The 24,013-nt window shown below is 43.7% G+C and overlaps 1 protein-coding gene across 1 annotated transcript in view; it reads right to left on the reverse strand.

Annotated features, from left to right (window-relative positions):
- The window catches only part of LOC106010177 (uncharacterized), a 149,126-nt gene that overhangs the window by 44,594 nt on the left and 80,519 nt on the right, over positions 1-24,013 (reverse strand). Inside the window, exon 8 of the mRNA XM_087180465.1 lies at positions 22,454-22,580. The gene's annotated coding sequence lies outside the window, so the exon portion shown is untranslated. The remainder of the gene's footprint in view (positions 1-22,453; positions 22,581-24,013) is intronic.

The raw sequence follows: 24,013 nt of genomic DNA on the forward strand, positions 1-24,013 counted from the left end.
TCCGAGGCTGGGGTCACAGAGGAGAAACAACATAGTGTGCACAAAGCAGCAAAGGTAACAAGAGAGAGTTTAACAGCATCTTCCTGGCCCTTTTATCCCAGATTACCAGGATTATGGCGGTACTAAACCACTCACTCACTCACAGTGTAGTGGTTTAGTAATCACATGCCCTTAATCCCAGCATCACACATTCCAGATTTAGCTGCCTCTGACTGAATGAGGCTTTGCGGGGACATCCAGACCCAAACCATAACACTGGGGAACCCAGGTGGGGAGGCAGAGGGATGCCTCTGGTATAATCCTGGATTTTAAAGAGTAAGACAGTTGCTCTGATTTTGGAGGACACAAGATGTTGGATGTCCCCACCCAAGAGAGAAATGTACCCTTCTTCTGCCTTTTTGTTCAATGTGAGCCCTCAACAGGTTGGAAGATGCCTACCACATTGGGGAGGGCAGTCAGCTTTCCTCAGTCTACTGATTCAGATACTCATCTCTTCTGTAAACACCCTCACAGACACATTCAGAAACAATGTTTCACCAATTATCTTGGCCCAGACAAGTTAACAAAAAATTAACCATCCTAAGGGGAAGAATGAGCCAGCTAACAGTTATGTTTCTGAAACATCCAACAGAAATAGGAGATAGCAAAACACAAAGAATCTATCATAAGAATAAATTTTTACTGATAAATTAATTTAACAAAGACAGAGCATAATACTTAAAATAATTCAATAGGAAACTATGTATATTTATGAAAGGGAAGGAATGCTTTGAAATTCATTTCTGAAGGCCAGCATCACTATGATTCCAAAGGCAGACAAAGAACTCAACTGAAAAAAAAAAAAAAACTACAGGATGAGCCAGGATTTAGTTTAGTGGCGCTGTACCTGCCTTGCAAGCACAAGGTCCTGAGTTTGATCCCCTGGTACAAGGAGAGGAGGGGAGGGGAGGGGAGGGGAGGGGAGGGGAGGAAGAAGGAAGGAAGGAAGGAAAGAAAGAAAGGAAGGAAGGGAAGGAAGAAAGGGGGGAGGGAAGGAAGGAAGGAAAGGGAGGAAGGAAGGGAGAGAAAAGAAAGAAAGAAAGAAAGAAAGAAAGAAAGAAAGAAAGAAAGAAAGAAAGAAAGAAAAAGAGCGAGCAAGCAAGCAAAGAAAATGAGTTTGATCCCCTGGTACTGGGAGAGAGAGAGAGAGAGAGAGAGAGAGAGAGAGAGAGAGAGAGAGAGAGAGAGAGAGAGAGAGAGAGAGAGAGAAAGAGAGAAAGGGAGGAAGGGAAGAAAGAAAGAAAAGACAGAAAGAAAACTACAGGCCAATCTTTTTAATGAACATAGATGCAAAGATATTAGCCTTGGCCAAATATTAGCAAATAGAATGCAACATGTCATCAAAAAGAACATTTGTGACCAAGTAGGTTTTATCCCAGAGTTGCAAGCATGGTTGCAAATCAGTAAACATAGTACACCACATAAACAGAAGCAAGGACAAACATCACATGATCATTTCAATAGATGCAGAAAAGGCCTTTGACAAAATCCAATGCTGCTTTATGATAAAAACCCTGAAGAAAACACATACAGAAGGACCCTACCTGAATTTGATGAAATCCACTTAAGACAAACCAACAGCCAACCTCATACTAAATGGGGGAAAACTGAAAGCACTCCCTCTAAAATCAGGAACAAAACAAGGATGCCTACTCTCACCACTTCCATTCAACACAGTACTCAAAACCTTAGCCATAGAAATCAGGCAAAAGAAAGAAATAAAAGGGATACATATAAGAAAGGAAGAAGTCAAATTATTCTTTGCAAATGCCTTGATACATAGAGGACCCAAAGAATTCCACCAGAAAACTCTTAGAATTATCCAGCAATGTAGCAGGATACAAAATCAACACAAAAATCAATAGCATTTGTGTACACCAATAACGAATTCAGTGAGGAAGAAATTATGAAAATAATACCATTCACAATAGCAACAAAAACATGAACTATCTAGGAATTAACTTAACCAAGGAAGTAAAATACCTCTACAATGAAAACTACTGAAAAAAGGAGATTGAAGAGGATGTCAGGAAATGAAAAATGTCCCCTGCTCCTGGATAGGCAGAATCAATATTGTCCAAATGGCCATACTCCCAAAACTGTTATACAGATTCAATGCAATGTCAATCAAAATACCAACAGCATTCTTCATAGAAGTAGAGAAAACAATTCTAAAATTTATATGGAACCAGAACAGACCCAGAATAACAAAAGCCATCTTGGGAAACAAGAGCAAAATGAGAAGCTTCACAATACCTGACTTCAAGTTATATTACAAAGCAACTGATTAAAAACAGCATGGTACTGGCACAAAAGCAGACTTGTAGATCAATGAAACAGAATAGAGGATGCAGAAACATTCCCAGGTGCATTCAGCCACTTGATCTTCAATGAAGAGACCCAAAGCATTCATTGGAGGAAAGATAACCTATTCAACAAGTGGTGCTGGAAAAATTAGTTATTTCCGGTATTGAAGCTGGACCCATAGCTCTCGCCATGTACTAAACTAAAAGAGCTAAACATTAAAAAAGAAACAGAACCTACTGGACGATGAAGTAGATAAAACACTTGAAGTCATAGCTATAGGAAAGAACTTTCTGAACAAAACTGCACAAGAAATAACAGCAAGAATCAACAAATGGGATTATATGAAGTTAAAAACCTTCTGCACAGCAAAGAAATCAATTAGTGAATTGATTTATAAGTGAAGAACAACCAACAGAATGGGTAAAAAAAAACAAAAAACTGCCAGCTATTCCTTGGGCAGAGAACAAATATCTAGAATATAAGAAGAATTCAAAAAATTAGATCACTCAAAATAAAAGACCCAGTCAAGAAATGGGCAAGTAAAATGAATAGACATGTCTCAGAAGAAGTACAAATGACCAATAAATATATGAAAAAATGTTCAACATCTCTGGCCATTAGAGAAAAGCAAATTAAAACAACACTAAGAATTCATCTTGAGTCAGTAAGAATGGAAGTCATCAAGAAGTCAAAGAATATAATGTTGAGTGAAATAAATGACACACATTTAAAAACTATATGGTATCTGTCATTCTCATTTGAGTAAGGCAAAGTACAAAAAGCAAAATAGAGGCTGGATAAAAAGAAACAAGGAAGTAGATCTCTTGCAAATGAGAAGGGGTCCAGGAAACAGAGAAAGAGGGGAGAAAGTGAGGGGAAGAGGGACCAAGGATATTTATGATATGCCATGTACAGGTGGCAAATGCCCACAATGTATGTAAACATTATATGTCAAAAACACGTACTAGGGGCCGGGGATTTACCTCAGTGGTTCCAGCGCCTGCCTCACAAGTGCAAGGCCTGGAGTTTGATCCCTGTTTCCAAAAACAAAAATGCACTAATAAAATAAAATAAAAATTTAAAATAATTTAATAGAACACCATATATATTTGTTCCTAAATTAAAAGAGAAAAATAAGGAGTACAATTAAAATACCTACTAGACAGGAGAAAGGAGGTCATACTGCTTTTGCAGGTAATCTAGCAGCACAAATAGGGAAATAACAACGCTGGTGGCAGTGGCATTGTCCCACTATAGCACAGGCACCACGGTTTCCCCCACATTAGGGTGACAGCTTCTCAGTGGGCTTCTGCTTCTACTTTTGCCCCTACAGAAACCATTCTCTATCTGGCAGACAAAACTATCTTTTAAAAATGCAAATCAGATTACATTACTACACTGCTGCAAATCTTTTCTAAGGAATTCTTGGTGGATTAAAAATAAAATCCACCCAGGCGTGGTGGTGCACACCTGTAATCCCAGCACTCAGGAGGCTGAGGCAGGAGGATCACTGCAAGTTTGAGGCCAGCCTGGGCTACATAGTGAGTTGAGGACAGGTCTGAACTGCCTAGTGAGACCCTGTCTCAAAAAACAAACAAACATACAAACAAACAAACAAATCCAAACTCCTTGTTGTGACCCAAAGGTGATGATCTGGCCCCTGACTGCTCGCTTCTCTGGCCTCCTCTTGCATCACCATCTTGCTCATGATTCCGGAACAGGCCAAGCTCATTCCCAATGCAGAGCAGTTCTGGGCCTGGGCCGCTCCTGCCTGGATGTCTGCACAGCGGCCTCCCAGCAACTAAGTTTCAGTTCAGATATCACATCCTAAAGAGGCTTTTCTCAACCACACAACCAAATGCTAACTCTTCCGCCCCATTCGCTAACCTGTTATCCCTTACTCTCTTTATAGCACTTTCACACTAGGCAAAATCGCCTTCCGGGTTTGTTCACGAACTTATTATCCAACTTCCCTGACAGGAAGTGAGCCTTGGGAGGAGGGAGCTTATTTACTCCGAAGTCCAGGGACCAGAGTGGTACTGACACACAGAAGATATGAATGAATGAATGAAAAGTCAATGCATGAATGTGTATTTCACTCTCTTACTGCCTCCCTGCCTCTGGGAAGTTTGTGATCCAGAGCTAAAAGCAGAAGTTGTCTGAAGCTAACCTGTCCTTCTGTCCTTCATGAAGACCTTTCCTGCAGGGCATGGCACAAATGGCTTTAATCCTAGCATTCGGGAGGCTGAGACAGGAAGATATGACTTTGAGGCCAGCCAGGGATATGCAGTGAGTTCAGGGCCCTACATAGTGAGACTTTGTCTCAAAAAACAAAACAAACATAAAAGACTTGACCCAGTTGAGGAACAGATGCTGGGAATAGAGGAGGAGCTGCAGGGTGAGGAGCTGCCCTCGACTTGGGAGAAGAGGGAAAAGGTTTTGTCCAGCAGAGGAGAGCTGCTTGGATCTGGAGATCCCTGGGACTGTGGAGTCTGGGGAACTGCACGGTGGGCAAAAGGGAGAGAGCCTCCTGGCGGGCTTGGGGAGGCAGGTCCTAGTCCCGGGAGCTGGGGCCAAGAGTCTTGTACACTGGAGGTACAGAGGTGCTGCATTCAGGCTGCTGCCCCAGTCAACTCCACGGTCACCCAATGTCTAGGCACCCCAAGAAGGCTGAAAGGTAGAGCAACTGGAATAATAACTGAGGTTGAGTTTCCTGAAAGCCTGATGGAATGGAGGTTACAGTTGTACTTCATTCGGATTTTTTTTTTAAGTAAAGAGGTGTGGGGACATTTCAGACACATCTGAGTTTGGGAAACAGCATATCTCTGCTGCTCCAATATCCACTGCAGAAATACTACACAGAGAGCAGCTTTCCTTTAGACCTTAAGATGCCAGGCCCGGCCTGAGCATTTTTCACATCTTGCTCCCTGGCATCTCAAAACAGTGTCATGAGAAAAGCGCTGTCTATCTGTTGTATCTATCTGTCTGCTATCTATCTATCCATCCATCCATTATCTGTCTATACCTATCTACCTATCATCAGATTTAGAAGGCGAGGCCAAAGATGCGGGCGACCTGCTCCAGGGTCCCCCAGGGTGAGTAGGGCTCACACACTGGATATCGCTGGTCCCTTTAAGACCTTCATTTCTATCCTCACCCCCTCTACTTATGGGGTTTATGAGAACTCCTGGTCACAGGCCTTCCCCAGACTGGTTTTTTGGGAATCAGCTTTGACCTGCAGCTAGATGTGAGCCAGGACCACCTGCCTTTTCGTGGGAGGGAACAACTACCGCTGTCTGCTCTCTGGGAGGATCAGGGAGCAGTGCTCTGCAGAATTGCAGGATGAGAAGGAAAGAGGGGACAGCTCTCCTCCACAGCTTTGGCCTGGCATGGTTTTTACATCAAGGAGGTCACAATACCTCCTCTCCTCTGTCCAACACCTACTGGATGTGCTCAAAGGGACAGAAACACTGCCTAATTTCATTCCTTTTTTGATCCCCCTCTTGCCTGACAGTAAAGGTTGTTTTCTTGCCTCAAAGACACAAAAATCCCTTCCTCGACAACCTAGAGATAGGCAAACCTACAGACAGAAACCTGAAATCAGTTGCTTTCTCCTGGGAGGAACAGCAATCCCATTTGCAAGAGATCAGTTGCCTTCAGAGTCGTGCCCTCTGCCCCTGCATTTTTGTGCACCCCTAGTACATTCCTACTACCCAGAGTTATTCGTGGGATTGAGGAAAGGACCGGAAAAAGAGTTCATCTGGGAGTATTTGTGATGTGATCATCTCATTCTTGGCAAACAAAGTCAGGATGGGGAGGAGAGCGAGGAGCAGAGTTTAAAAAGGAAAGGCCAGCGAAGACTGTGTTCTAGGCAAAGGAATGACTCCAGTAGTGGAGGCTTAGGCCACGAAGTCAGGACAGGGACACAGCTGCAAGTCCCTCAATTCACCATATGTTCTCTGGCTGGGGACTCCACCCTGAGGAAGCTGTGTGGCAGCTGAGGGACCTTCAGTTTGCCAGGCTTTCTGAGCCTGACCAGCAAGTCCTGGATGACAGTGTTCATTCCTGAGAGCAGGCCTGTCCCCAGGGCCACCATGGCAGGAGAAGGGGTGACCCTGGAAGGGAATTTGGGTGACTTTCCAAGGAAGAAGGAGCCTTGAACTCAGATATTGGTGATATGGGACATTGCATACTCTCCTCTGAGGGGCTGGGTTGGGGCAGGTGACTGACAGGCCCTCTAAACCCTCCATGGCATTTGTGCCCAGGGCTTACTTTCTGGAGCTGCTCCCAGGAATGACTGCGTATGCAAGGCCCTCATCTAGACACCTCTAACTACAGCCCCAGGACTCTATCAGCCCGGCTGAAACTCTCTTACCAGCTGATTCTCTTCAAAGTCCAAGGCTCCCAAAACTGACCAAGCCTGCTCCCTCCCTTTCCCACATCATGGGCAATGGGAAAATGACACAACTCCTGGCACCTGCTTCTCAGAAAACCCAAACTAGCACAGAAATGGTTGGAGAAAATCGGCAGAGAGATGGGGCCTGGAGACAGCCTCACTCACCAACAGGGAGGCAAAGGGGACACCTCAGCAGCCTGTGGGGTGCTGAGAGTCCCTGGTGAAGGCCGCAACCTAATCACTAGAGTTTCCTGGTGACGGCCTGGGGAAACCATCTGGCAGAAGGGAACAACCTTGTAGGTGGGACAAAGCCCACATTTGGAAGACACTGGGGGAGGCAGGATCTGAAAGAAGAGTTGCTGGTTACTGCTAAATTGCCTTGAAGCTCTCCAGAGGAGGTAAAAAATGAGTTGTTAACAAGTAATTAAACAGTTACAGGCTAAATGTGAGGGCTTTTGGGGGAGTTTACCTGCAGGGGAAGAGCTAGAGGAACTGAGGAGCACCTGCAGCACCTGATCACTAGCACTTCAGAGTTCCAAACTGGCTACTAGGGCAGCTATGGCAGAGAGCCTCAAAGACTTTCTACCCCAGTGACTACTGCACCCTGACATTCAAGTCCTTGCATAACCCTGCAGCTGGGTTCAGGCTGGACTTCTGGACTCACCTCTAATGGTCAGAATACTGCAGAGCTACTGCAATGTCACCTCCATGATTAGATTGGTTTAAGTCTTAGTGTCTGTCTATCTCTGTGTGCCTGTGTGTCTCTCTCTACCCCAAGAAGTCTAGGCTGTCTTCCTGGAGAAGTTACATGGAGAAGAGAGGTCCAGGAGGCCGAGAGGCCATGTGGAGGAGGACTGAGGCATCCAAGCTGCCAGTATAACTGCCAGCTATGTAAGGGATCCTTCTTAAAAGGAACCCTCCATCCCCAGTCAAAGCTGGGGGCTGCAGTCACTCCCCAGGATCCACCTGGGCCTGATTGGCAGATGCGACCATCTAGCTACACAACTCCTAAGCTGCCTCACAGAAATCATGCAAAAATATATGTTTGCTGGGGTTTTTTGTTTGGTTTTTTTGGTACCGGGGATTGAACTCGGGTCCTTGCACTTTTGAGGCAGGCGGCGGCACCACTGAGCTAAATCCTCAGTCCTATGTTTGCCGTTTTAAGCCATCGGGTTTTAGGGAATTTGTTTCACAGCAATCAACAGAAAACCTAGTACTTCCTAGAAGCCTAAAGAAATTGACGGTCCAAAGAGAAACCCAAAATATAAATAAATTCAAGAGCAAAATAAAAGATTGGTAATAGGAAAGAGGGAGATTGATCTATTGGAGAAGGGACCCCCCTCCCTTTTGGTCCCCTCCTTTTCCAAGAGCCGAAGGGAGGTGGGAGGGCGAAGAGGGGAAAGGGATGAAAAAAGAATTAAGATGCATTATGCACATGTACCAACTCCTGAAAATGAATGTAATCATTATGTTCTACAAATACATACTTATAGTTTTTAAAAAGAGATTACATAAAAGTAAGAAAACAGATTAAAACAATTATACTACAGAAAGTTTATGGATATGAACAAAAACTAAAATACGTTTATAAAATAAAACTAAAAAACAAAATAAAATGCCTGACTTGCTCTGAAAGGCAGTTGAGCAAGGAATAAAGAAGCTAAGAAAGGCAGCTGTAGTGGATACATTACATGAGGCCAGAGGTCAAGTTCTATGCCAGGGTCCAGACATGCCATTAATCAAAGTGTGGCCATCAGGGGTACCAGCTCCACCAAGAAGTTCAGTGGGGACTGTTCTCCAAGGTCAGACAATATCAGCAGGAGGAGGCTGATGTCTTTCTCATATCTTCATTGACCTGCCAATCAGATCCCTACAGAGCCTAGCCAGACAGTACCCACAGGCTCTGCCAAGCAGTTGTCCTGACCACAGCTGTGGTGCTGAATGTGGCCCTTCTGCTAGAGTAGATTAGTATAGCCCAGTATGCACAGAAAGTGTGTAGCCATGGATTGGGTGAATGTATTCTTTTTCATTCTGACTTTAAAAGATTTCAAAGAATTTTGCTTTATAAAAAAACTGACATTTATTTACAGCTTTGCCTCCATGCTATTTCAGCTCCCCTGCTCTCTTATAACATAGTCCACACAGCCAGGCCTGGTAGCACATGCCTGTGATCCCAGCACTCAGAAAGCTGAGGCAGGAAGATTGCCAAGAGTTTGAAGCCAGCCTGGGCTATCTAGTGAGTTCAAGGCCAGCCTGAACTACATAGTGAGACCCTGCCTCAAAAAACAAAAACCAAACCAAACTAAAACAAACAAACAAAAAATACAGTCCGCAGAGATCTGCACACTGTAGAAATCCCACAGAACATCACACTGATGCATTCTATTGATGGCATCATGCTGATAAGATAGAATGAGCAAGAGGTAGCTAAACATGGGAAACCTTGGGGAGACAACTGCACCCTGCGGAGTGGAAGATGAATGCTATAAAGATTCAGGGACTGCCACTGATCAGGGTGTGACCAAATATTCCCTGCAGGTACAAGACACATTGTACAAGCCGCAGTGGAAGAATCATGATGCAGCCCTCGGATTTTAGAGCAAGACTGTGCCATCCACAGCAGACAAGTACGGTATATGCTGTTGGAAAAACGATTCCTGATAGGTTACTGGGCCCTAATAGAGGCCACTCACTTGGCCATGGGGTACATATGAGTTTCATGTATCCGAAACAGCCTATTATGAGGTGGGTTCTGTTGGAGTCACCAAGTCACAAAGATGAATGAGCCCCAAATTTCTACATTGTAAGTTGGAAATGATCCATTTAGGATCAAGGTATACAAACAGGTAGTCTAGACTCTCAGGTCACCTGAGAGTGCCACAAATGTCCCTCCCCCTACTTGTACCTATGCCCTGTTCGGGAGAAAGGGGTCCTTAATACCAGCTGAAGGAGGAAGAAGCTCTAGTTTGGCTCATGAGTGGGCTGGTATAGGAGTGGCCGTGAAACCTGGAGGTGGAAAATCTTCCCAATGGACAGAGCTGAAAGTGATGCATACACCCATCTATTCTGTAGGAAAAGTGGTCTGATGAGGCCAGAGAGAGATTTATGGGCAGAATCCATGGGCTGCTTACTAATTAGTGGCCCAGGAGATCAGAGATGAAGAGGTCTGGGGCAGAGATACGTGGCTGGACAAATGGGAGCAGGCACCAAGTGAAAATCTGTGTATAACATTTTAATGTTCACATGAACACATCCACCATGGAAGAGACACTGATTAATCAAGCAGACAAAATGCCTCCGCGTGCAAGATGGGCACATGCATACAGTCACCTTGGTAACGGAGAAGGAGGCTCAGAGATGTATGGGTCAAACACCAAGGATCCCAACTTACTATAGCTGATCTAGCTGCTGATGCCTTTGAATGTTCAACTGGGAAGCAACAAAGCCAGTCCTGAGCTTGTACTATGGGCTGAAGTGTAACCCTCCCAGCAAATTTTTATGTTAAAGTCCTAATCCCCAATACATCAAAATATGACTGCATTCAGAGACAGAGTGTTTAAAGAGGTGATTAAGTCTAATTCAATGTGACTAGCATCCTTTAAGAGGAAGTTTAGGTACAGACACATGCAAAGGGAAGACAAAATAAAGATACAAGGAGAAGACAGCCACCTATGAGCCGAGGAGGGGGGCCTATGTTAGATTTCTTCCTTCATGGCACTCAGAAAGAACCAACTCTGCTGACATGTTTGCTTCCAGACTTCCAGCCTTAAGAATCATGAGACAATAAATTTTTGTTGTTTAAACCACTTTGTGCATCTTTGTTACTGCAGCCCTTGACATGTCATTTATTCCTCAAGGAGATATGGCTATTTGATGGCAAATTGTCTCCACTGAGCTCTTTCTGTCTTGGAAGGGCCTTCAGTTTGTCCTTATATAGAGAGATAATTATTCCCTACAAGTTTGGGTTTGCCTTTCTTGCTTACAGATCCTCAGCCAGTATCTAGGGGCTTAGAGAAAAATTAGTCCAGTTGTTATTCTACTCTAAATACACTTGTCCTGGGGACCCTTCATAGTAGATGTGGGCCCATTAACATGGAATCCACTCGCTGCATCACCCAAAAGCACACCAGCCAGACACAGAGAGCCTCACAGAGTGCTGGGATGACCTTCTACAGGCACAGCTGAAGGATGGGTGCCACGCTTCAGGATCCACTGTAGGCATTAAATCAGAGAGCTCAATATGTCACGATGTCCCCATGACATACTACTATGTCACAGTAGGCTAAATCCATTGACCAGAGAACAAAGCAGTGAAAGCTTTATCATTACTCCTCGTGACCCACTGAGGGACTTTGTATTTCCTGCCCCTACAACTCTGGGTTTTGCAGGGTTAGTGGTTACGGTTCAAAAAGGGAGTACATTCTGCCAAATGACACAGCAATGCCCCATTGAACCACCAGCTTTGGCTGCTGGCAGGGAACTTGGATTCTTTGTCACTAAGGGCTAGCAGGTAAGAAGTCAACCTTGGCAGAGGCAATGGATTCTGATCAGCAAGAGGAAGTAGGGCTGCTTGTATGCAATGGAGGTGTGGAGGCATGCACATGGAACCTAGGTGACATGTACATAGGTACAGTTAGCCCATTAAGAAGGCTGAGGCTCAGGCCTCTTGAGAATTAGTGTTTGAGTCACATTGGCAAGTAAGCCACAAAGATCTGCAGAGGTGATAGCTCAAGATGGGGAAAATGTACATGGGTATGGAGGAGGAGTAGAACCCTAAGTCCCAATGGATGCCCTGAGACCTTCTGCAGCCACTGGGGCTGTAGTTTGTTCTAATTTCCTTATAATTTTCACCCAAGGAAGACAAACCTGTGTAAATTACGGGGGAGCTGTTTTCCTGAGTATATATGAGCATGATTTGTAAGCATGAGGGATAGGTTTTAAAGACATGGGGATGCAGGTGTCCCTTTAAGAATGAATCTGCTGGGAGGCCTGCAGTTAGCTGAAGTCCTCAGAAAGAGCATCTTTATGATCTCTCTCGGTGCCCATGAGAAGGCCACACTCTCCTCAGGCTGCTTCTAGCCAATGACAGTGAACATGGCAAAAGTACTAGACACAGGTCACTTCTGGCCACATGGACCCCCTTTATGTGCTGTAAGCCCTGCTGGACTGGCCAATAGGTTCTCAGACTTGCATTGTGGTTTGGGGCTCTTCCTACTCAAGCCTCTTTCCTTCTCCCTCCCCCTTCACAGGAGTCATGGCTTCCATTCAGTCTGAAGCTTCTCTCGGACTAGCCCTCCTTCTTCCTCCCTTATCTTTTGCTGAAACTACATCCAATAAATCTGTGGTGCTTCTAATGTCATCTTGGCATCTGCTTCCTCAAGGGCCTGAACTGACACACCAGCCCTCCTCACTGGAATGGGCAAGGCCCCTGGCATTTGTGTGGCTATGAAGCAAAGGACTGAAACGGAGGGTCAAAACTGTACAGCCTAAAAAATGAACAAGAATTTTGAATTCTCTCTTGCTACTCTGAAAAGGGATAAGCCCTTAAAAACAGAAGAGAGAGTGGAGTCCTTTTCTGTCTCCTTTGTTACTGTCTTTCCACATCTTGGGTCTCTGAGGGAAGAGCAATCTCGGGTTCAGATTTTGATACTTTCATTCCTTAATTAACTTCCTGGTGGATCTCATTGAATCTTGCAGTTTAAAATAGCAATATACTGGTAAGTCTCAAATTTATATGACAGGTTATCAAAATTTAAAACTCTTATGCTTCAAAGGACAAAACAAAGAAAGGGAAAATAGCATGTAATCCCAGCTACCCAGGATGCTGAGGCAGGAGGATAGCAAGTTGAATTGCCAGACTGAGTAACAAAGTGAGACCCCCATCTCGAGAAAAGAAAGAAAGAGAAGATATAAAAGGAAAAGACAATACACCAAATAGGAAAAAAATATTTGTGACTCATATTCAGAGAGAAACTTGTATCCAGAGGATATGAGGAACTCTTACAACTGAATAATAAAAAGACAACCCAAATTTTAAAATAGGCAAATAATTTGAATATATTTTTCCAAAGTGGATATACAAGAGGCCAACTAGATACATGAAAAATGCTCTACATCATTAGTCATAAGGAAAATGCAAATAAAAACCAGAATGAGAGACCACTTCACACTCACTAGAAGGCTATAATTAAAAAGATAGGCATTCCCGGCATGTGGTGCACATCTGTAGTCCCAACACTCTGGCTGGCTGAGGCAGGAGGACCACACGTTCAAGCCCGGCCTAGGCAATTTAGTGACTCAGTAAGACCCCTTCTTAAAATTTAAATAAAGGAGGGTTCAAGCCCTAGTACCAAAAAAGAATTTTTAAGGCTTGTTAAAATATCAGGAGAAACTGAAATTTATGCACTGCTGGTGAAAATGTAAAATGGTACAGCTGTTTCAGAAAAGTTTAGCAGTTTCTGAAATGTTAAACACAGTTACCCTATGACCCAGCATTCCACTCCTAACTACACCCAAGAGAACTGGAAACACGTGTTCACACAAAAGCTTGTACGTGAATAGTCATAGCAGCATTATTCATAGTAGCCCTAAGAGGAAACAACCCAAAGATCTATCAACTAATGAATGTATAACAAAACATGGTGTATCCATATAATGGAATATTATTCAGCTATAAAAAGGAATGGAGAATTGATACTCATGGGTGGACTTTGAGGACATTATGCTCAGGGAAAGAACTCAGAAACAAAAGGCCACATATTGCATGATTCCATTTTTTATAAAATGTCCATAAAAGGCAAGTAAATAGAGAAAGAAAGTAGATAAAGGGATGCCAGAGTTTTGTGAGGAAGAGAGGATTGGCCAGTGACTACTAGTGAGTGTGGGATTCCTTTTGGGGGTGATAAAAATGTTCTGAAATGAGATACTGATGACTATTGCACAACTTTGTAAACATTCTGAAGTCTAACAAGTTGTACCCTTTACAAGGGTAAATTTATGGTTTGCAAATTATGTCTCATTAAAATTTTTATTTAAAAAAAAAGAATCATAGGAATGAGAAAAAAATATTTATAAGTCAATAAACCCTGATCTTTCCCTAAGCTCCAGATGGGCACATGTAACTGGCTACTTGAAATTTCCACTTGGATGCTTAACAGGCATTAAAACTTTATGTCCCAGGGCCCAGAATTTAGCTCAGTGGTTCTGCCTCCTGCCTTGCAAGCATAAGGTCCTGAGTTCAATCCCTGATGCCAAAAAAACCCAAAAAACCAAAACGCTTTATGTCCCAAACTCTACTCCTTGAGCTCAATATCCCGTAGCCCAAATTTTCCCCTCCTTTAGTTTTCCCCATTCCCCATCTCAAGAAATGTCAAACTTCATGATTCCAGTTTCTCAGGTATATTACGGTTCACCAGAGGAACAGATTTAATATAAATACATGATTATATGAAGGATTTACTAAGTAGGCTTAAAAGGATCAGAAGCAGAAGTCCCACGGTTGCCTGTAGAATCTGGGGTGGAAGACTGCAAAGCCCTGGAGCTCACTGCAGAGGCTGGTGTGAGTCCATGTTGGAAAACCAAAGAATCTGCACTGGAAGGCTGAAGATTCTGCGCAAGAAACTGAAGGAACTGGAGACTAATGCCAAAGGCAATGTCACAGACCAGAGCTTCTCCCAAGAAGAACAAAGAGAAGACCTATTTCTTCTTTTCCTTGTCATTCCACCCAGGATACAAGCCTAGTGGTTGGTGCCACCTGAATTTGGGTTTTGTCTTTCCTATTTGTGTTTGGCCTACATGTCAATCATCTAGAGACACACTCAGCTGTAGTAATCTGCTAGGCAGGCTTTACTTGACAAGTTGGCATGTAACAATTGAACATCACATCAGGCAAAAAAAAAAAAATTGGAATCATCCTTGAAGCCTCTCTTTCTTCCTACCCTACATCCAATCCATCAACAAGTCTTATATTTCCTATAAGATATTTCCAGAATCTGACCACTTCTCACACTTTTACATCTATCACCCTGGTCCAGCCCAACATCTTTTCTTGTCCGGACTATGGCTTTAGCTTCCAAATTTGTTTTCCTTCTTCTATCATTGACTTGTAGTGGGTTGCATTACCTTCCCTAAAATTCATGCTGTAATCAGCACGACCTCAGAGTGTCACTGTATTTGGACATAGAATCTTGAGGGATGTCATTAAGTTAAAATGGGGCCATTTGGATGGGCCCTAAAGCAAACTGAGCAGCATCTTTATAAAGAAGAGGAAATCTGTACACAAAAAAAATACATGAGGGATGCACACACAGAGGAAAGACCATAGGAAGACACATCAAGAAGGCTGTCATCGTAAATAGGGAAGGGCACACAGGTAATGGGGAAAAAATAAGAACCAAGATACATCATGTACAGGTACAAGCACCCAATGATAAATGTAAACGTACTGTACACCTAAAATGTACCAATAAAAGAATTTAAGCAAAAAAAAAAAAAAAAAGAAGAAGGCAGTCATCAACAGACTAGGTAACAGAAGACACAAAAACAATCCCATGCACCTAGAGCCATCTGATTTTTGACAAAGGGGCCAAAAACATATTTTGGAGAAAATACACCCTCTTTAATAAGTGGTTCTTGGAAAACTGGTTATTTACATGCAGAAGATTGAAACTAGGTCTGTATCTCTCACCCTATAGTAAAATCAAATCAATATGGATCAAAGACTTAGATATAAAAATAGAAACTTGGAATCTGCTCGAAGATAACTTAGGGGAAACACTTGAAGCCACAGCCATGGGAAAGGACTTTCTGAATAGAAATCAAATAGCACAGGAAATAATTCCAAGGATCAACAAATGGGATTATGTCAAATTTTAAAACGTCTGCATGACAAAGGAAACAATCAATAGAATGAAGAGGCAACCTACAGAATGGGAAAAAATCTTTTTGTCAGCTACTCTTCTGATAGAGGGCTAATATCTAGAATATATAAAGAACTAAAAAAAAACCTAACCCTCTTCTTAAAAGACCCAATCAAAATATCAACAGATTAACTAAATAGATACTTCATAAGAGAAGAAGTACAAGTGGCCAGTAAGTACATGAAAAAAAAAATTCATTATCCATAACTACTATAGGATGGGTTGAAATCCAAAACAAAACAACTCTGAAATTCCATCTTACTCCAGTCAGAATGGCTATCTTTTTTTCTCTTGTGGTACTAGGGAATCAAACTCAGGACCTTGCACTTATGAGGCAGGCACAGTGCCATTGAGCTAAATCCCAGGCCCAGAATGGCTATCATTAAGAACTCAAAAAGCAACAAATGCTTGTAAGAATGAGGAAAAAAGGAAACTCTTCTACATTGTTGGTGGGAATGTAAACTAGTACAACCATTATGGAAATTGGTATGGAGATTCTTCAAAAAACTAAAAGCAGAAATTCCATTTGACCTAGTGACACTCCTGCATATATTCCCTAAAGAGTTAAAGACATACAGTAGTCATACATGTAACTCACAGTAACCACTGGAAATAGCCTAGATGTCTATCAACAGATGAACGGATAAAGAAAATGTGGTATATATATACACAATGGAGTACTCTTCAGCCATAAAGAAGAATGAAATCATACCATTTGTAGGAAAACAGATGGAACCTGAGACCATACTGTTAAGTGAAATAAGTCAAACACAGAAAGTTAAATATCACATGGTTACTCTTATATGAGAAACATAAAACATACACAAAAACCTTTAAACAAAGGAAAGATAGTAGGAAACAAAAAGGCAGACTTTTAGGAGATGAGCTAGGTATGGGGATGGGGGAGGGGGAAGGGAAGATTGGAGGGGGTGAAGGAATCACAAATGATCAGGATATGATATATCCATATACCAATTCCATCCCCCACAATGACTATAGTTATGACATATTACAAACATACACTAATAAAAAGAAGAAAGAAAGAAAAAGCAAGCATGCAGTCATCAAAAGCAAAGGAGAAGGGCTAGGAATATAGCTCAGTAGTAGAGTGCTTGCCTAGCCTGCAAAAGGCCCTGGATTTGATCCTTACTTCCCAAAACAAAACAAAAAACAATGAGAGAGGCATCAGAAGAAACCAAATGTGTGAACATTTTGATATCAGGATTTTAGCCTTCAGAATGTGAAAATATAAATTCCTGTTTGAGCCACCCAGTTGATGGTATTCTATGATGGCAGCTTAAGCAAACTTACACTGGCCACAGCCTATTTTCATGCCCCAGCCAACGTGTAATCACAGGGCCTGACTGCTCAACCCCTGGCTCCGCTCTCCTTCCCTATCTCGAGGGCACCATGAACTTCTTTCCCTTTCCTATGCTAGGCCACTCAGACCTGTGGGAAGATCCACAGACACACTCCCTCCCCCACCCCTGTACTTCTGGACCTTTGCACACACTGCCCTCAGGCTGAAAGCACATTTTCCATGCAATCCAGGGCTGGCTTTGCACTGCTCAGGCGTCACTCCCTAAGGGACTTCCCTAAGGGCTCAGTCTAGAATGATCACGCCTCTCCCCAGACACTCTTCTCTTTTTCCTTTTCTTCTTCCCTTCTCCCTCCTCCACCCCCCCTTCTCTCCCTCCCTCTCTTCCTCCTCCTCCTTCTGCCCTCCCCATCTGCTATGGATTAAGACAGACTTTACTTTGTTCATGGCTGTACCCTTGTGCCTAGAACAGAGCCTGGCACATAGAGGAAACTCAATAAAAGTTCACTGTTTTCCTTAAGGAAATAAAAAGGATTTGAGGGTATATATGAGTTACCTTTAAAATTACACACTCTTTTTTTTTTGGCCGAAAAGCTCAGAACCAATGTATGTTCTGTCTTTGATAGGTATAGTAGTAAATTTATGCATAAACTTCTACCTGGTTTCATTGGTTTGCCTTCCTTTACATTCCCTTTGCTTCTTTTCCTTTAACTGACAAATAATGTATGTGTTTTTGTCAGCTACCTTAACTTTTGAAATGATGTGGCTTATATTGAGATAAACTCAAAAGTAAATCTTAAAAAAGTATCTAGTTTTTGGCCTTCTGGGTGGCTGTTTGACCCCTGGCTGTTGTGGGGTGAGAGAAAGACACTGTGTGTGTTTCCAGCCCATCCTGCTGAGTGGACACAGGTTTCTCTTGTCCCAGGAGTTCCCGGGGGAATTCTGGAGAGCCACAAATTTTTCCAGAGACCATCAGCTGCAGAGGAAGAAAAGATTCCATTTAGAAGATCTCATGGTCAAAGAGTATGGAAGACAGCTGGGTATGGTGGTGCACACCTGTAATCCCAGCACTTAGGAGGCTGAGGCAGGAGAATTGCCATGAGTTTGAGGCCAGCCTGGACTACACAGTGAGTTCAGCCTGAACTATAGAGCAAGAGCCTATTTCAAAAACAACCAAAAAAAAAAAAAAGAATAAATAAAAAGAGTATGGAAAAGTGCACTTTGGGGAAGGCAAATGCATCTTCTTAGCCTATAAAATGTTGAGCCTAGGTTGAAGAGAGCTCTTTAAATTTGCCTGCCCTAAAGGGCTCAGGGGCAGTTTCTGGGTTGACTGCCTGGGTGCTTGGAATCACAGGAACAGACAGGCCATTGTGTGGCTGGCTGGGCCCCTAGAGACTGGCTCTGGCCTGGTTCTCCACAGGAGAGGAAGGCTCCATGGAGCTGGCAGCAAAGCCTCCTAGTGCCACTTCACAGACATGCGCACGGGGCCCCTCTGCCCCTGGGAGGACAGACCCTTCAGGCTGAGGCTGGGGCCCAGCGCCAGTCCTTTGGGATCCCAGTTCCAATCCCAGCTCACACAGCCAGGAAGAACACACAAACCCCGACCCTGTCCCCTGCAAGAGCAGGGGCAGAAGCGCCTCCCCCAGGAGAAGGCTGCTAACCACGACCAGCCCCTCTGCCAGGGTGAGGTCAGGGTCAAGGTGAGAGCCCTGTGTTTTTCCATCACAATTTCCTCACCTCAAACTCAACATGGCCTCAGATTACATCACTTTTTCTACTTTCTTTGCTTCTTTGTGTCATGTTGGCTGACACTTTCCATAGTTGCTGAGTTCTTAAGACAGAAATTCTAGCTTAATTGTTCTACAGCGGTGGCTTGTGATAGCCAGTGGTTCTCAAAGCAGACCTGCAGGGATGGTCACCTGTCAAGAAGGAAGCATAGGGCCGGGGATTTAGCTCAGTGGTTTCGACGCCTGCTGCGCAAGCGCAAGGACCTGAGTTCGATCCTCGGTACCAAACAAAAAAAAAGGAAGGAAGCAGCCCATACCCTGCAGCTGTCACAGGAATGTCCGACCTGTAGCCTGTGGGTTGGACCTGTCTGGCTTATCTGGGCCATAATGAGTGAACAGAAATTGTGTCCTCCAACCCACAATGTGGGAAAAAATCTTCACCTGCTCTTCCTCAGACAAAGGTCTACTATCTCAAATCTATAAAGAACTTAAAAAGATCAGACCTCCCAAATTTAAAGACCCAATCCAAAAATGGGCATCTGAAATGAACAGACACTTCTCAGACAAAGAAGTAGAAATAGCAAATGAATACATGAAAAAATGTTCAACATCACTGGTCATTCAAGAGATGAAAATGAAAACAATGCTGAGATTCCACTTCACTCCAGAAAGAATGGCTGCTATCATGAAATCAACCAATAACAAATGCTGGCAGGGCTGTGGGGAAAGAGGAACACTGCTCCACTGCTGGTGGGAGTGTAGACTGGTGCAAGCACTGTGGAAATCAGTATGGAGATACCTCAAAGAACTAGGACTGGAAGTCCCATTTGACCCTGCTATTCCACTGCTGGGGATCTTCCCCAAAGAATTAAAAGAATCATACCACAGTGATATATGTGCACCCATTTCATAGCAGCACAGTTTGTCATAGCTAAAACTTGGAAACAGCCCAAATGCCCATCAACTGGAGACTGGATCAAGAAAATGTGGTTTTTTAATAAAACGGAGTACTACTCAGCCATAAAAAATGAGAAATTAGAAACATTTATAGCTAAGTGGATGCACATTGAGGCGATACTCTTAAGTGAAATAAATAGAACACACATGTGTAAATACCGAATAGTTTCTCTGGTGTGAGAAACTGAAAGTGTAAATAAGGATTAAATGTATAATAGGTCATGTGAAATAGGAAGAAAAGGGGCAAAGGGGAAGGAAGTGAGAGGGCTAGGGGTAAGGATAGAAGGGAGTGGGATTAATATGAGAAAATGGAAAAATAGGAACAAAATCTTTGTAATTAGGGAGGACTGGAGGGGTTGAAGGGAGGGCTGGGCAAGGGTGAAAAATAAGAACCAAGAGAGACTATGTAAAGGTGCAAATTTCCAATGATGATTGTCATTATATTGTACACCTAAAATGTACCAATGAGTAGAATGAATAATTGATAATGTAAAATAGGAAGAAAAGGTCCAAAGGGGTAGGGGTAGTGGGAGGGGCAGGGGAAAGGAAAGAAGGGAAAAGAAAAATGATGAGAAATGGAAAAAATGGAAATAAAGTCTTTATAAATAGGGAAGGGTGGAGGGGGTAAAGGGAGGGCTAGGAATGGGGAAAAAATAAGAACCAAGATGCATTATGTAAAGGTACAATTCCCAATGAGAAACGTAATTGTGTTGTATACCTACAATGTACCAATAAAGAATTTAATAAAGTGAAAAAAAAAAAAAGAAGAAATTGTGTCCTGGGCCACATATAAAAGACATAACATAGGTAATGTACGTAACAAGACTTTCTTTTAAAAATATCATTTATTATAACCTAGGTGTGTCCCACCTGTAGTTTAGGCTGGGCGTGCCTGAGTGGGTAGAGGTGGGGCTGAGAAAGCTGCATCTTCAACAAGTGTTGCAGGTGATTGGAAGCAGGCAGTGTGCAGACCACACTGTGAGAATTAAGTCCTACAGTGCTGGTTAGCAATAAAATATAGTCCCTGGCTTATATTTGGCTTAGGATTTTATTTTTTTACTTTCAGATGGGGCACTAAAGCAATACACATTCACTAAAAACTGTGCTTCAAATTCTGATCTTTTCCTGGACTAGCAACACATGTATAATACTCTCTCAAGAGGCTGGGCAGCAGCTCTGAGCCACTGCTCCCAGTCACACACATGGTCGCAGGGCTAAACCACCAGGCACTGTCAGTGTGTGTATTGCTGAGTGATGATGTTTGGTAGGCTGGGTGTATTAACACAGTTCTGACTTACAGTGGGTTTATCAGGATATGACTCATTGTACAGTGTGAACATCTACACTGGTGTTTGGATCTGGCCACACACCTACTGATTCAGAATTTGCACATATGTTATGTTCCACAGAGGAATCTGGCACACAGCTAAGTCTGGGATGCACTGCTATAGAATGTATTTCTTTCAGAAAAGATGAGCCAGACTTTTGCATCTGGGGTCTCCACTGTGAGGCCCCACCACTGCCTGAAAATCAAGGCACACAGTGCTGGCATAGAAACCTTAGAGAAAAACTCGCATGTGGCCCAACAGCTAAGATCCTTCAAGAGGAGAAAGTATTATTATAATGATTTTACAGAGCTTTTCTCTCTTTTCCTGAGACTGGCAGAAATCCCCAAAAGTGGCCACCTGGAGCTACCCATGTGGCTGGGAGACTGTCCTACTCCAAGTTATTTGGAAGTAAGGCAGCAGTGGCAGTTGTGTCCGTTAGTCACCGTGGAGCCAGCGGGGCCAGCATACATCCTGGACAGCTGCACCTCACCACCAGATGGGCTCCTTCGTGCTAGGGCCAGGGTATTGCGGCTGCCTGGGAGAGAGTGCCCCTGTTCGTGGAGCTCTTTGCACCTGAAGACGATGACGTAAATCACAGGAGTCCTAGGTTCACTGGAGAGCAGGCAAGCTCTCTGGGGAAAATCAGCCTGGGTCCCAAATTCTGTCAAGTTGACTATGGGATCCATTTGCCTTTGGGGCAGGCTGCTTTTGGGGGTAGCGGTGGAGGCAGCTTCAAGTTTATGTTAAGATGAGCTTCATTCGAACCAATGTAACCCTTATTTCCCAGTTCTCAAAAGACAAATAGGAATCATGGGCCAGGAGTAAGCTTAAGCTGTTGACCTGCTCAGCCACTACTTTCTTTTTTCAACAAACATTAATCAAATGCTATCAAAAACGACTCTAATAATTAACATTTTCTAAGTGATTGCTCTAAGTTAGGTACCATGTTAGACTTGGCACTGGCAAGTTTTTATTCAATATCCACCAAACTATATAAGTTAGAGAGTCTGTGTCACATATGAAGACACCAAGGATTTGTGAGGAGAAGCAGCCTGCTCTTATATGAATGCTGGGCAGAGCTGCAACAGTGCCCACTCTTGGTGCCCCGTGGCTCCACTGCATCCACTCATCAACACAAAACCCGAACCTTATTCTTGCTATGGGGTCTTTCCCTCAGCCGGTCTACATGCGCAAGTAACTCACACCCTGACTCGCCAGCCCCCTGGCACTGTCTCTCCTTCCTCCTCTGCATTAGCTGTCTCAGGTAGGTTCAGCCATACTGTTTTCCGGCCCATTACTGCTCCTTGACCTTCCCTGCACCCCTCTGACTTCTAACAGTTGCCTCCCACAGTGCCTTGGGAGCTTATGGAAGTGCTACCTTGCTTACAGCTCCTTTGCTCTCTCAGAGGCCCTGGCCAAGGGCTGAGCCTAGAGATTGCACAGAATTCTGCAGAGTGACTGACCTGGGTGTCCTTAGGGGTTCCCAGGAAAGTGACCTGAAGAAGACAGTGGGTGTCAAGAATGAAGCCTCTTCCATTTCACCTCCCAGCAGAAGTATGAAGAGATCAGATACCAACGTGGTTTTGTGGCCTGCAAATAAACAGAAAGGTGCTCTAGTCTAGGGAGTAGGGATTCTGGAGCTTGAGCCAACGAAGCATTCACCTAGAAGGGGAGGGGAATTGTTAAAATAGAGATTGCTGGCCACCGCCTCTGGAGCTTTGCATCTAGTGGCCTGGGGTAAGAATTCCCTTTCTAACAACTTCCCAGGGTGATGCTGATGCTGCTGATCTGGGACCATGCTTGGAGAAACTCAGCTCTAGAGTTCAGGGCTGAGGTCTAGCAGTGAAGTCCGATCACTGCCACTCTATGGGGAAAAGTGTCTGTCCCCTCCTACCCCCCTCACACTTGGCAGGTCACTCAAACTTCCCGTTCAGACCCTTTGCAGAGACCACAGACGCTCAAGGCTGAGTGGAGTGTGCCCTCTTGTGGTCAACTCCAATGTCCTGGAATTAGAAAGCTGGCATGATTAACTGTGGGTCCCCTGCAGGAGCACTTTGGAATGACTGTCACCAGCTCAGTCATCAATTGATTTGGTGCAGTCAGCTTCTTAGCTTTTAGTAGCCATTACAAAAGTGTTATAAGATTCGCTGTCACCAAATGCTAGAGCCAGGAATTGGGAACTAGGAAACAAGATCGGCTACCTTGTCTCCTCAGACTGCAGAGTGCATTAGCATCACCTGGAAGGCTCGTTAAAACAGATTTTTGAGCTCTGCCCCCAGAGATTCTGACTTAATAGGACTAGATGGGGCCTGAGGACTTGCTGCTGTAATAACTTCTTGGCTGCTGTTGCTGCCATGTGGGAACCCCTCCTGTACTACACACTTACAGGGATTATTAATCAGTCAAAATCTATGAGCAATCCAGAAGATTTAGTTCAGAGTGTCTTGACATGAGCACTACTGATATCCTAACTGATAATTCTTTGTGGGGTGTGTGTGTGTGTGTGTGTGTGTGTGTGTGTGTGTGTGTGTAGCTATCTTGTCTATTGTAGGACCTTTAGGATCCCCAGCCTCTACCTACCACATCCCAGTAGCAGCCTCTTCTCCCAGACTCTTCTTTCTCCCCCAGGTTTGATTATTACACACATCTTGGACATCAACAGATGGCTCTGGAAGGCAAAATTGTCCCCCAATAGAGAACCACTGCTCTAAAAGGTGGGAATGTTTTACTCTCTCATCTGGTAGACTGTGAAGGCCTCTTAAAGTATTGCCTTACATAATGATACTGAATGTCTTAGTCTATTTTGTGTTGCTATAACAAGATACCTGTGGCTGACAAAGTTATAGAGAGAAGAAGTTTAGTTTATAATTTTGGAGGCTGAAAGTCCAAGGTTGGGTGGCTCCATCTGGTCTGCCACTGGTGAGAGCCTTCTGGTTGCATTGTAACGTGGGGGATAGATCCCATGGTGGGAGTACATGCACAACAGATCACATGGTGTATTAGTCACTTTCCCATCACTAGCA

This window comes from Heterocephalus glaber, unplaced genomic scaffold, assembly GCF_053883595.1.
Source record: "Heterocephalus glaber isolate CG9 unplaced genomic scaffold, H.glaber_assembly_v1.0 deba00001463, whole genome shotgun sequence".
Classification (NCBI taxonomy): Eukaryota; Metazoa; Chordata; class Mammalia; order Rodentia; family Bathyergidae; genus Heterocephalus; species Heterocephalus glaber.